Here is an 11,950-nt window from a genome sequence, read left to right as displayed (position 1 = left end):
AGATCTCCAAGAACATCGAGGAGAACATGGTATTGAGAATCAAAGAGAGAGAAGAAGCCATCTAGCTACTAGCTTTGGACCCGTAGGTCTATGGTAAACTACTCACGCTTCATTGGAGAGGCAATGGTGTTGATGTAGAAGCCCTCCATGATCGAATCCCCCTCCGGCAGGACGCGGGAAAAGGTTCCTAGATGGGATCTCATGGGTAGAGAAGGTTGCGGCGGTGGAAAAGTGGTTTCGTGGCTCCCCTGGATGTTTTCAGGGTATAAGAGTATATATAGGTGAAGGAACTAGGTTAGGAGACCCACGAGGCAGGGGGTGCGCCCTCCACCCTCGTGTCCACCTCGTTGCATCTACGACTTCATCACCAACTCTCCTGGTTTGCTTCTGGTCCAAGAAAGATCATCGTGAAAGTTTTGTTCCGTTTGGACTCCGTTTGGTATTCCTTTTCTGTGAAACTCTAAAACAAGCAAAAAAACAGAAAGTAGCACTGGGCTCTCGATTAATAGGTTAGTCCAAAAATAATATAAAATAGCATATAAATGCCTATTAAACATCCAAAACAGATAATATAATAGCATGAACAATCAAAAATTATAGATACGTTGGAGACGTATCAAGCATCCCCAAGCTTAATTCATGCTCGTCCTCGAGTAGATAAATGATAAAAACGGAATTTTTGATGTGGAATGCTACCTAACATATTTATCCATGTAATTCTCTTTATTGTGGCATGAATGTTCAGATCTGAAAGATTCAAAACAAAAGTTTAATATTGACATAAAAACAATAATACTTCAAGCATACTAACAAGGCAATTATGTCTTCTCAAATTAACATGGCCAAAGAAAGCTTATCCCTACAAAATCATATAGTCTGGCTATGCTCCATCTTCATCACACAAAATACTCAAATCATGCACAACCCCGATGACAAGCCAAACGATTGTTTCATACTTTGATGTTCTCAAACCTTTTCAACTTTCACGCAATACATGAGCATGAGGCATGGTTATAACACTATGGGTGGAATACAATGGTGGTTGTGGAGAAGACAAAAAGAGGGAGATGGTCTCACATCAACTAGGCGTATCAACGGGCTATGGAGATGCCCATCAATAGATATCAATGTGAGTGAGTAGGGATTTCCATGCAACGGATGCACTAGAGCTATAAGTGTATGAAAGCTCAAAAAAAGAAACTAAGTGGGTGTGCATCCAACTTGCTTGCTCATGAAGACCTATGGCATTTGAGAAAGCCCATCGTTGGAATATACAAGCCAAGTTCTATAATGAAAAATTCCCACTAGTATATGAAAGTGACAAAAATAAGAGACTCTCTATCATGAAGATCATGGTGCTACTTTGAAGCACAAGTGTGGAAGAAAAGGATAGTAACATTGCCCCTTCTCTTTTTTTCTCTCATTTTTTTATTTGGACTTCTTTGGCCTCTTTTTTTTATTTTGGCTTCTTTGGCCTCTTTTTTTTATTTCCTCACATGGGACAATGCTCTAATAATTATGGTCATCACACTTCTATTTACTTACGACTCGAAAAATTACAACTCAATGCTTAGAAAAAAATATGACTCTATGTGAATGCCTCCGGCGGTGTACCGGGATGTGCAATGAATCAAGAGTGACATGTATGAAAGAATTATGAAAGGTGGCTTTGCCACAAATACGATGTCAACTACATGATCATGCAAAGCAATATGACAATGATGAAGTGTGTCATAATAAACGGAACGGTGGAAAGTTGCATGGCAATATATCTCGGAATGGCTATGGAAACTCCATAATAGGTAGGTATGGTGGATGTTTTGAGGAAGGTATATGGTGGGCGTATGGTACCGGCGAAAGTTGTGCGGCACAAGAGAGGCTAGCAATGATGGAATGGTGAGAGTGCGTATAATCCATGGACTCAACATTACTCATAAAGAGAACTCACATACTTATTGCAAAAATATATTAGTCATTGAATGAAGTACTACGCGCATGCTCCTAGGGGGATAGATTGGTAGGAAAATACCATCGCTCGTCCCCGACCGCCACTCATAAGGAAGACAATCAATGAATACCTCATGCTCCAAATTTGTTACAGAACGGTTCACCATAAGTGCATGCTACGGGACTCACAAACCTCAACACAAGTATTTCTCAAATCCACAATTATTCCACTATCATGACTCTAATATCACCATCTTCAGATCTCAAAACAATCGTAAAGAATCAAACTTCTCATAGTATTCAATGCACTTTATATGAAAGTTTTTATTATATCCCTCTTGGATGCCCATCATATTAGGACTAATTTTATACCCAAAGCAAATTACTATGCTATTCTAAAAGACTCTCAAAATAATATAAGTGAAGCATGATAGTTCATTAATTTCTATAAAATAAAGCCACCGCCGTGCTCTAAAAAGGTATAAGTGAAGTACTAGAGCAATATTGCCTAGCTCAAAAGATATAAGTGAAGCACATAGAGTATTCTAATAAATAATGATTCATGTGTGTGTCTCCCAAAAGGTGTGTACATCAAGGATGATTGTGGTAAACTAAAAAGCAAAGACTCAAATCATACAAGACGCTCCAAGCAAAACACATATCATGTGGTGAATAAAAATATAGCCTTAAGTAAAGTTACCGATAGACGAAGACGAAAGAGGGGATGCCTTCCGGGACATCCCCAAGCTTAGGCTTTTGGTTGTCCTTGAATATTACCTTGGGTTCCTTGAGAATCCCCAAGCTTAGGCTCTTGCCACTCCTTATTCCATAGTCCATCAGATCCTTACCCAGAACTTAAAAACCTCACAACACAAAACTCAACAGAAAATCTCATGAACTCCGTTAGTATAACAAAATAAATCACCACTTTAAGGTATTGTTGCAAACTCATTCTTTACTTATATTGGTGTAATATATACTGTATTCCAACTTTCCATGGTTCATACCCCCTGATATTACCCATAGATTCATCAAAATATGCAAACAACATGCGAAAAAACAGAATCTGTCAAAAACAGAACAGTTTGTAGTAATTTGTAACTATCGAATACTTATGTAACTCCAAAAATCCTGGAAACTTAGGAGACCCTGAGAAATTTGTGTAGGAATCCAGAGGAAAAAGAATCAAATCAAAATCACGTTTCTGTGAATTTTAAAAACTAATTTACTAGGCGCAAAAGTTTCTAATTTTTAGCAGGATCAACACAACTAGCACCGTAAGCTATCCTAAAGGTTTAACTTGGCACAAACACTAATTAAAACATAAAACCACATCTAACAAGGGGCTAGATGAATTATTTATTACTAAACAGGAATAAAAAAGCAAGGAACAAAAATAAAATTGGGTTGCCTCCCAACAAGCGCTATTGTTTAACGCCCTTAGCCAGGCATAAAAACGCGAATAGATCTAGGTATTGTCATCTTTGTGATGCAACCCATAAGTGGCTCTCATGACAGATTCACATGGAAATTTAATTTTCTTCCTATGAAAATGTTACATGCCTTTCCTTAACGGAAAATGGAATCTAATGTTTCCTTCTTTCATATCAATAATTGCACCAATCGTTCTAAGGAAAGGTCTACCAAGAATAATAGGACATGTAGGATTGAAATCTATATCAAGAACAATGAAATCTACGGGCAAATAATTCCTATTTGCAACAATAAGAACATCATTAATCCTTCCCATAGGTTTCTTAGTAGTGGAATCCGCAAGATGCAAATTTAAAGAACAATCATCAAAATCACGGAAATCTAACACATCACACAAAGTTTTTGGAATCATGGAAACACTAGCACCAAAATCACACAAAGCATGGCATTCATAATCTTTAATCTTAATCTTAATAGTAGGTTCCCACTCATCATAAAGTTTTCTAGGGATAGAAACTTCTAATTCAAGCTTTTCTTCAAAAGATTGCATCATATCATTAACGATATGTTTAGTAAAAGCTTTGTTTTGATTATAAGCATGAGGAGAATTTAACGTGGATTGCAACAAGGAAATACAATCTATTAAAGAACAATTATCATAATTAAATTCCTTGAAATCCAAAAGAGTGGGTTCATTGCTACTTAAAGTCTTGACCCCTCCAATCCCACTTTTATCAATTTTTGCATCTAGATCTAAAAACTCTGAATCATTGGGATGCCTTTTAAATAAATTTGACTCATCTCCAGTCCCATCTTTATCAAGATTAATATTGGAAAACAAAGAATCAATAGGAGTGACATCAATAACTTTTAGATCTTCATCATTATTATCATGAAAACTAGAAGAACACGCTTTTACAAACCAATCTTTTTTAGCACGCATCTTAGCGGTTCTTTCTTTGCACTCATCAATGGAAATTCTCATGGCTTTGAGAGACTCATTAATATCATGCTTGGGTGGGATAGATCTAAGTTTCAAAGAATCAACATCAAGAGAAATTATATCCACATTCCTAGCTAAATCATCAATCTTGAGAAATTTTTCTTCAATCAAAGCATTAATTTTTTTTGCAAGTTCATAAATTCTTTAACACTATTCTCAAAATCAGAGGGCACCTTATTAAAATTTCCATAATAATTGTTGTAGGAATTACCATAATTATTAGAGGAATTACAAGGAAACGGCCTAGGATTAAAATTGCCTCTATACGCGTTGTTACCAAAATTGTTCCTACCAACAAAATTCACATCCATAGATTCATTATTAATATCAATCAAAGTGGACAAAGGCATATCATTAGGATCAGAAGAAACACTCTTATTAGCAAATAATTTCATAAGTTCATCCATCTTTCCACTCAAAACATTAATATCTTCAATCGCATGGACCTTTTTACTAGTGGATCTTTTGGTGTGCCATTGAGAATAATTAACCATGATATTATCTAGGAGATTAGTAGCCTCTACTAAAGTAATTTCCATAAAAGTGCCTCCCACGGCCGAATCTAAAAGGTTTCTAGAAGCAAGATTCAATCCGGCATAAATGTTTTGTATAATCATTCACAAATTCAAACCATGTGTAGGGCAATTTCGTACCATCAATTTCATCCTCTCCCAAGATTGTGCAACATGATAATGATCAAGTTGCTTAAAATTCATAATATCGTTCCTAAGGGAGATGATCTTAGCGGGAGGAAAATACTTAGAGATGAAAGCATCTTTACACGTATTCCATGAATCAATACTATTTTTAGGCAAAGATGAAAACCAAGTTTTAGCGCGATCTCCAAGCGAAAACGGAAATAGCTTTAACTTAACAATATCATTATCCACATCTTTCTTATTTTGCATATCACACAAATCAACAAAATTGTTTAGATGGGATGCGGCATCTTCACTAGAAAGGCCAGAAAATTCATCTTTCATAACAAGATTCAGCAAAGCGGTGTTAATTTCACAAGATTCAACATTAGTAGTGGGAGCAACCGGAGTGCTAATAAAATCATTGTTGTTGGTATTGGAAAAGTCACACAATTTGGTATTATCTTGAGCCCTCGTGACAAAGCAAGCAATCCAACACACAAGCACACAAGAAGCAAGCGAAAAAGACGAACAGAAGAGGGGCGAAGAAAAGGCAAATCTTTTTAAAAATCGTTTTAGAAGTGGGGGAGAGGAAAACGAGAGGTGAATGGCGAATAATGTAATGCAAGAGAGAAGAGTTTATGATGGGTACTTGGTATGGCTTGACTTGACATAGATCTCCCCGGCAACGGTGCCATAAATTCTTCCTGCTACATCTTGAGCTTGTGTTGGTTTTTCCCTTGAAGAGGAAAGGGTGATGCAGCAAAGTAGAGTAAGTATTTCCCTCAGTTTGAGAGCCAAGGTATCAATCCGGTAGGAGACAACGCACAAGTCACCGAATACATGCACAAACAATCAACAACTTGCACCCAACGCGATAAAGGGATTGTCAATCCCTTCACGGTTACTTGGGAAAGTGAGATATGATAGAGATAGATAAACGGTAAAGTAAATATTTTTGGTATTTATGGTTTATAGATTTGAAAGTAAAAGATTTCAAAATAGTACATCGGAAACTAGTATGATGTAAAATAGAACTTATATGATGGAAAAGAGACCGGGGGGCCATAGGTTTCACTAGTGGCTTCTCTCAAGATAGCAAATATTACAGTGGGTGAACAAATTACTGCCGAGCAATTTATAGAAGAGCACAAAGTTATGAGGATATCTAAGGCAATGATCATCAACATAGGCATCACGTCCGTGTCAAGTAGACCGAGATGATTCTGCATCTACTACTATTACTCCACACATCGACCGCTATCCAGCATGCATCTAGAGTATTAAGTTCGTAAAGAACAGAGTAACACATTAAGTAAGATGACATGATGTAGAGGAATTAACTCAAGCAATATGATGAAAACCCCATCTTTTTATCCTCGATGGCAACAATACAATACGTGCCTTGCTTACCCTACTATCACTGGGAAAGGACACCGCAAGATTGAACCCAAAGCTAAGCACTTCTCCCATTGCAAGAAAAACCAATCTAGTAGGCCAAATTAAACCAATAATTTGAAGACTTGCAAAGATATCAAATCATGCATATAAGAATTCAGAGAAGACTCAAATAATATTCATAGATAATCTGATCATAAATCCACAATTCATCGGATCTCGGCAAACACACCGCAAAAGAGTATTACATCGAATAGATCTACAAGAGCATCGAGGAGAACATGGTATTGAGAATCAAAGAGAGAGAAGAAGCCATCTAGCTACTAGCTATCGACCTGTAGGTTTGTGGTAAACTACTCACGCTTCATCGGAGAGGCAATGGTTTTGATGTAGAAGCCCTCCATGATCGAATCCTCCTCCGGTAGGATGCCGGAAAAGGTCCCCAGATGGGATCTCATGGGTACAGAATGTTGCGGCGGTGGAAAAGTGGTTTCATGGCTCCTTTGGATGTTTTCAGGGTATAAGAGTATATATAGGCGAAGGAACTAGGTCAGGAGACCCACGAGGGGCCCACGAGGCAGGGGGCGCGCTCTACCCCCCTGGGTGCGCCCTTCACCCTCGTGGCCGCCTCGTTGCGTCTCCGACTTCATCTCCAAGTCTCCTGGTTTGTTTCTGGTCCAAGAAAGATCATCACGAAAGTTTTATTCCATTTGAACTCCGTTTGATATTCCTTTTCTGTGAAACTCTAAAACAGGCAAAATATAGAAACTGGCACTGGGCTCTCGGTTAATAGGTTAGTCCCAAAAATAATATAAAATAGCATATAAATGCCTATTAAACATCCAAAACAGATAATATAATAGCATGGAACAATAAAAAATTATAGATACGTTGGACACATATCAGGACTTTGAAAAGGTGGTGCAAAAAGAAAAAACCTTTACATCATCAACTTGATTGTATTCAGGATTGGATCAATGAGATTCAAATAAAGCTGGTGCATCTCCAGGACTATTCCCTTCAGGCAAGCCTAGTTGCCCAATATGAAGGTAATTTAACCAAGCTCATTGAATTCTATAGGCAACGTGCAAAAAAACACTGGGCAACCAAAGGTGACAGGAACACATCATTCTTTCACAATGTTGTTCAAAAGCGTAAGTGTCGAAATCTCATAGTTTCTATTAAGGACACTCATGGTAATAATTTGTTTGATTTGGATGATATTGCCAAGGAGTTTGTTAATTGTTTTAGAACTATTTTTCGCTCCTCTTCTACTAGTAATGACATGCCCAGCTTGGATACTACTTTGCCGCAAGATACAAACGACTTCACCTACTCGATCCCTGATAAACATGAGATATGGGAAATTCTCAAAGGCATGAAGAAGAATGCCTCTCCTGGACCCGATGGATTCAATGTGGGCTTCTACCTTTCGGCTTGCAGTTGGATAGGAGATGATGTGACCAATTTGGCAAGAAATTTCTACACCACGGGTATTGTTCCGCCTCATCTCAATGATACTCAAATTCCCCTCATTCCTAAGAAACTTGCTTCACATCTGCCTTCTGAGTTTTGGCCCATAAGTTTGTGTAATGTTGTTTACAAAATCATTGCTGAATCTTTAGCCAATAGGTTGAAAGGACATTTGCCTGATTACATTCACCGCTCTCAGCAGGCTCTCATTGAAGGTAGGCGCATAAGCAATAATATTATTGTTGCCCAAGAAATTGCCCACTCATTCTCTCTTGCTTCTTGGAAGAGCCTTGATTTTATGCTGAAAATTGACCTTGCCAAAGCTCTTGAGAGAATTGAGTGGCACTTCATTGTCTCAGCTCTTGCTCATAAGGGTCTCCATGGCCATTTCATAAAACTTGTTCATGCATGCATTTCATCCCCAACGTTTTCCGTGATCATTAATGGCCAATCTTTTGCAAAATTCAATAGTTCCAGAGGCATTAGACAAGGATGTCCTTTGTCACCGTATCTTTTTGTCCTTGCAGTAAATGAGTTATTTCTTATGTTACAGGATGCCTTGCAAGCTAATCACCTCACATGTATTTCGTTTGGACCAATTACCCTCCTATTCACTCTTTCATGTTTGCAGATGACCTGATTGTTTGTGGCAAAGCTAATGTGTAGGAAGCTAATACTATTTTACAACTTTTAGACCATTTTTGTTGTGATTCAGGGCAAAATCCAAACTGGAGTGAATCTGGTATCTTATTCCGCAATAATGTTATGATGCAGGTTAAACCAGACATTGTTAGTAACTAGGCGGAGCTAAGTTCAAACCAGCGACTTCCTCCTACCAACCCGGAGCCACTGTCGGTTTGAGTTTGTTGTCCATATATGATAACTAGGCCTAATGGTCTATGGACAAACACACAGGTGCTTAAATGGGTTGCAGTCACCGTGGGGCATTTTTCATATGTCAGTTTATTTTTCCTTTTTAGAATTTTAAAAAAATAAGTAAATCATAATCACAGTAGAAGATAGAGTTGAAATTTTTGTGTTCATATATTTTGGATAGTCTTGTAAAAAGTATTCATATATTTAATAAAAACTACTAACATAAGGTTTGTAATATATTTAGTAAAAAAATATACACTTATTATTTAAAAGTATTCATATAACTAAACATGTATTTAAGAATTATAAAAAGTTCATATATTTAAAAATAATACTTAATAGTTTGACAAAGTATATTTAAAACTATACTACGGGGCTGTTTGGTTCTAGGTCTAGGAGTGTCACACTTTGCCATACAATATTGTCAAACTTGCCTAAGGTTAGGTGTGGGACCATAGTGTGGCTTGCCTAAAATGTGGCTTGAACCAAACACACACCTAAGTTGGTCAAAGTTGCCTAACCTTAGGTGTGACAACCTTTGACAAACTTAGTCTCCAATCAAACAGCCCCTAAAACAAATTTCGGCAGCAGTTTTCTGTATTTTTTAACTTATGGCAGAAACTGCACATGTTGTGCAACTTCATGTATCACAACGTATTTAACAACAACAATGGTTGAACCTTTGTCGTAGTTTTTGGGTTTAGAGGTAATATCACCGGGAGTCATTGAATTTGTGTTGCGTGTTCAGTTTGGTGCTAAAACTTTAAAAATACAGTTTTGTAGTCACCTTGACTCAAGCTTGCGGGTAGTTAACACGGGCATTGAAAATGTTCATTAAATAAATATGTTTAATGAATCCAAAAATATATACACCTGCAGCATATATTTAAATTATACAAAATTATGAATATAAAAATTTAGTAAATGTTTATGAATATTCACTTGTGTATAATATTTTACTCATGACTTATATTAAAAAATATGTAATTTTAATATTTGCCATGATTGAATATTTATATTAACAATTTATAAATTGTGAATGTTTCAAATTGTACAAACATTGAACTATACAAATGTGCGTATAATTATTGAAATGTTTGTATAATTAAAATAATATTTTCTAAATGTAATTTTGAAAACCAAATATCTAATACGCACATTTATATAACACACATATTTATAGGTCCTTGAAGTACTGAGGAGTTTGTTATAAACTCCAAATATTATCATCTGCATTGCAATGAAGATTAACATCGAAGATCATGCGTGACAAAGTTAACCCCCAAAGTTTGCTTAAGTGAAGAAATTACTTCGGTACCTGCTAGACATGTGAGTGCAGCTGAGAAGAATGAAGACAAAAAAAGACGTAGTATTTTCTTTCATAGTTCATTTTCTCTTTCTTAAATCATAGGATCTCCATACTATCAAGAGGGGTATAGTGTTCGAAACTTTTGTTTCTTTGATGCTTAACTGAAACCTATGAGAGTTGAGAGAAATCTTTGTGAGTTCTGAAACCATTACTTGCCAACTAGAGATGTTGATCTTCTCGACTGCGAGAGACATGCTTTGGACTGAGGAGTCTATTTGTTCCTAAAGTAAAGTTGGGCGCGTTTGAAATCCGACCGCTGGAAATGTGTTGGTTGGCCATTGGCTGGACATCATGTCCTAAATTGTCATTTCCCCCTCGGGAAGGCTGTGGCTATAAATAGCCATCCCATTCCAACGTGAATCATTGGTTGCTCTGTGTAATTCTGACAAGTTTGTCTGAGCAGCGACTCTCCAAAAGATTTGAGTTTAGAATCCACCGAGAGAAAAATCCTAGAGCCAAAAAACTAGATAGTGGTTTAGCATCACATAGACTAAGTTTAGTATGCTCCACCTTTTAGTTTTGAGAGCTGCCAACTCTCTAGATGGTTAGGTGTCAAGTTCTTCAGCAACCAAGAGTCATTGTGATTCGTGAAGACAGTGTGTGAAGATCTTGGGGACCGCCTCAAGTATCTACCTCGAGTAAACGACACAAGTTAACGGACTTGTTGTCGAGAAGAATAGGATGAAGAGATTTTATCTTCTGTGTTAAATCACAAGTACCTCCAACCAGACATAGTGAAGGAAATATGCCCTAGAGGCAATAATAAAGTTATTATTTATTTCCTTACATCATGATAAATGTTTATTATTCATGCTAGAATTGTATTAACCGGAAACATGATACATGTGTGAATACATAGACAAACTGAGTGTCACTAGTATGCCTCTACTTGACTAGCTCGTTTGTCAAAGATGGTTATGTTTCCTAGCCATGGACAAAAGAGTTGTCATTTGATTAACGGGATCACATCATTGAGAGAATGATGTGATTGACTTGACCCATTCCGTTAGCTTAGCACTTGATCGCTTAGTATGTTGCTACTACTTTCTTCATGACTTATACATGTTCCTGTGACTATGAGATTATGCAACTCCCGTTTACCGGAGGAACACTTTGTGTGCTACCAAATGTCACAACATAACTGGGTGATTATAAAGGTGGTCTATAGGTGTCTCTGAAGGTACTTGTTGGGTTGGCGTATTTCGAGATTAGGATTTGTCACTCTGATTGTCGGAGAGGTATCTCTGGGCCCTCTCGGTAATACACATCACTATAAGCCTTGCAAGCAATGTGACTAATGAGTTAGTTGTGAGATGATGTATTACATAACGAGTAAAGAGACTTGCCGGTAACGAGATTGAACTAGGTATTGAGATACCGACGGTCGAATCTCGGGCAAGTAACATACCGATGACAAAGAGAACAATGTATGTTGTTATGCGGTTTGACTGATAAAGATCTTCGTAGAATATGTGGGAGACAATATGAGCATCCAGGTTCCGCTATTGGTTATTGACCGGAAACGTGTTTCGGTCATGTCTACATTATTCTCGAACCCGTAGGGTCCGCACGCTTAAAGTTAGATGATATTTATATTATGAGCTTATATGTTTTGATGCACCGAAGGTAGTTCGGAGTCCCAGATGTGATCACGGACAAGACGAGGAGTCTCAAAATATTTAAGACATGAAGATTGATATATTGGACGACTATATTCGGACACCGGAATGGTTTCGGGGGTTATCGGATATATACCGGAGTACCGGGGGGGTTATCGGAACCCCCCCGGAGGTTAATGGGCCTCATGGACCC

Source organism: Triticum aestivum, chromosome 4B (genome assembly GCF_018294505.1).
Source record: "Triticum aestivum cultivar Chinese Spring chromosome 4B, IWGSC CS RefSeq v2.1, whole genome shotgun sequence".
Lineage (NCBI taxonomy): Eukaryota > Viridiplantae > Streptophyta > Magnoliopsida > Poales > Poaceae > Triticum > Triticum aestivum.
The sequence above is the reverse complement of the archived record's forward strand: the minus strand, read 5'-3'. Positions refer to the sequence as shown.